Source organism: Triticum dicoccoides, chromosome 6B (genome assembly GCF_002162155.2).
Source record: "Triticum dicoccoides isolate Atlit2015 ecotype Zavitan chromosome 6B, WEW_v2.0, whole genome shotgun sequence".
Lineage (NCBI taxonomy): Eukaryota > Viridiplantae > Streptophyta > Magnoliopsida > Poales > Poaceae > Triticum > Triticum dicoccoides.
The window spans coordinates 58181264-58184415 of NC_041391.1; the positions used below are offsets into that span (position 1 = coordinate 58181264).

A 3152-nucleotide genomic window follows, 5' to 3' on the forward strand; every position below is an offset into this window, starting at 1 on the left:
AATTATGCATCGAATATCTTTGACTATCTCCTCAAGATCACAATCAACTAACTAATCCATAAAAAAACTGATAATCCATCATAAAATTTGGTTCAGGATCATAATTGCCTAACTATATCCATTTTTTTAAAATTTACTAAAAATCCATTTACCCACTAATATAATAACCAACATGCTTACTTACCATACCTAAGTTCACATAATCTACCAAACATCTTTAGCTCGTCAAGATCCCAATCACCTAACTAAATCCAATCAAAACCTCATAATCCACCGTAAAATTTGATTAAAAGATCACAATTACCTACCTAAATCCAAATTGATCCAACCTAAATTAAATATATGTTTATCTACCAATATAATAATCACCATGTTCATTTACCATACCTAAAATCTCATAATCCATCAAATATTTTGATTATCTTCTTAAGACAAAATCACCTGACTGAATTCACCTAAAATCAAATAAATCACCGACAAATTTGGTTCAATATCACAATCACCGAACTAAATCGAAATTGTTCCCGTCGACTCTGAGGCGTCTACGGTAACTTCGTAAAATATCAAGATGATATGTCGGCTCAGTCTCTCAAGGTGCTCACAGGGATAAGATGTGCGTGTATGCGCATTTATATGAGCGCTTGCGTTGTTAAAAAATTTAGTTAATCCACCGACATCTTGGACTATCTCCTCAAGATCTCAAGCAACTAGTTAAATCCATTTACAATCTTCTAGTTCACCAGAAATTTGGTTCAAGATCACAATCACCTAACTAAATCCAAATTACTCTAAGTTTACTTAAAATCCATTTATCCACTAATATAATAACCACCGTACTTACTTAATCCCTTTATCCACATATAATAACCACCGTACTTACTTACTAGGCATACATCTTAGACTATCTCCTCAAGATCTCGAGCAACTAGTTAAATCCATTTAAAATCTTGTAATTCACCATGAAATTCGGTTCCAGATCACTACTGCCTAACTAAATCCAAATTACTCTAAGTATACTTAAAATCCATTTATCCACTAATATAATAACCACCGTACTTACTTACTAGGTATAACTTTTCACATAATCCATCGAACATCTTTGACTATCTCGTCAGGACACAATCACCTAACTAAATCTAACCCAAACATCAAAATCCACTGTGAATTTGCTTAAAAGATCACAATCATCTAACTAAATTCAAATTATTTCAACCTAAATTAAAGGTTTGTTTATCCACTAGTATAATAGTCACCATACCATGCTTCCGTACTAGACCTAAAATCTTAAAATCCAGCGAACATCTTTGACCATCTTCTCAAGAACACAATAACTTAACTAAATCCACCTGAAAGCACATAAATCATCATGAAATTCGGTGGTTCAATATCACAATAGCTAAACTAAATTCAAATTGTTCAAGGTAAATTAATTGATCTAATATCTTTGAGTATCTCCTCGAGATCACAATCAACTGACTAAATCCATCTAAAATCTCGTAATCCACCATGAAATTTGGTTCAAGATCACAATCACCTAACTAAATTCAAATTTTCTTAACTTTATTAAAAATTTACTTAACCGATATAATTACCACCTTGCTCACCTACTAGGCCTAAATTCACATAATCCACCGAACATCTTTTACTAGCTCGTCAAGATCACAATCACCTAACTAAATCCAACCAAAACCTCATAATCTACCGTGAAATTTGGTTTAAGATCACAATCACCTAACCAAACCCGAAATGTTCCAAAAAATTTAAAGATCTATTTACCCACCAATAAATCACCATGTTCATCTACCATACCTAAACTCTCATAATCAGCAGAACATTTTAGACTATCTTCTTAGGGTTAAATCACGTAACTAAATCCACCTAAAATCTCGTAATCCATCATGAAATACGGTTCAATATCACAATCACCTAACTAAATCCAAATTGGCCAAGATTAATCAATCCACCTAACATGTTTGACTATCTCCTCAAGATCACAATGAACTAAATAAATGCATCAAAATAAATTGGTTCAGGATCATAATCGCCTAACTAAATCCAAATTGCTTCAAGTTTATTGAAGATCCATTTATTCGCCAATATAATAACCACCATTCTCATTTGCTAGACATAAATTTCATCCATCGAATGTCTTTGACTATCTCGTCAAGATCACAATCACCTAACTAGTAGATCTCCATTTCATCTCCATTTTGTAAAACCTTATTTTCAGAATCATCCCATGGGCATTAGTGACACCCTTGGGTTTTTCTAAAACATTTATGAGTAACAAATATTTTTCCCAAGTCCTATGATTCATGCGACTAGCATAGCTAAGCATTACTATTAAACTTGCACATATGATGCACATTTATTTGTGACCACTACATGGTTATAAATGAGGGGTATTAAGAATGTCAAAGGAGGGTGTCAATATCAAGTACATAGAGCATAGCTAAACCCTAGCTAATTTACTTAGCATAAGAATGTCAAAGGGGTGTCAATATCAAGCACATAGGGGGCATAGCTAAACCCTAGCAAATTTACTTAACATAGCAATACTAGTAAACAATACTTTATGCATGAAAAAAAATTCTAAGTGTGATGCAAATATGGGTTCAACATGATCAAAGTAGGTTGCTTGCCTCGCTCAGCAAAGTCTTCAATGGTTTTGGACACTCCTCCAACGTCCTTGAATCTTAAAGATAATGATTTCTATTCATAGGAAAAATAAAATTAACACATGATCAATAAATAATATACGCAAAGGGCTCCAAAACTTTCAGAAGTAGTACCATTGGAAAGAGAGAAATTTTAGATGAATTTTGGAAGTACCCTCGATTTTAGAAAAGAGAAATGGTATTGGGGGCCAAAACGGGTCTACCTGATTAAATAGCATTGCACCAGGGAAGGCGTGAAGGAGAAATACGCCTTCACTTACACGCCGATTTAAACCTGCATTGGGATGACCACACAAGCCACACATGAGCAGCACAACCAGGATAATCAAGCAATATATAAAGTTCACAATCAAGCAATAACAAATAAGATAACATGGATAAACTAGAGGATATTACTTCAAGTGGCAGAGCCAAGGAAACCAGATTGCAGCTGAAGCAGGAGCAGGTAGATTAATTCGGAGAGGTTTTTTTTTG

The 3152-nt window shown here is 33.9% G+C and overlaps 1 long non-coding RNA gene across 1 annotated transcript; it reads right to left on the minus strand.

Annotated features, from left to right (window-relative positions):
• Positions 1–2399: 2399 nt before the first annotated feature.
• On the minus strand, positions 2400–3149 carry LOC119324243. Its single transcript, XR_005156826.1, has 3 exons — positions 3075–3149; positions 2882–2952; positions 2400–2712 (listed from the first exon to the last, which is right to left on the minus strand). It is a non-coding gene; the product is annotated as an uncharacterized LOC119324243 (long non-coding RNA).
• Between the last annotated feature and the right edge of the window lie 3 nt (positions 3150–3152).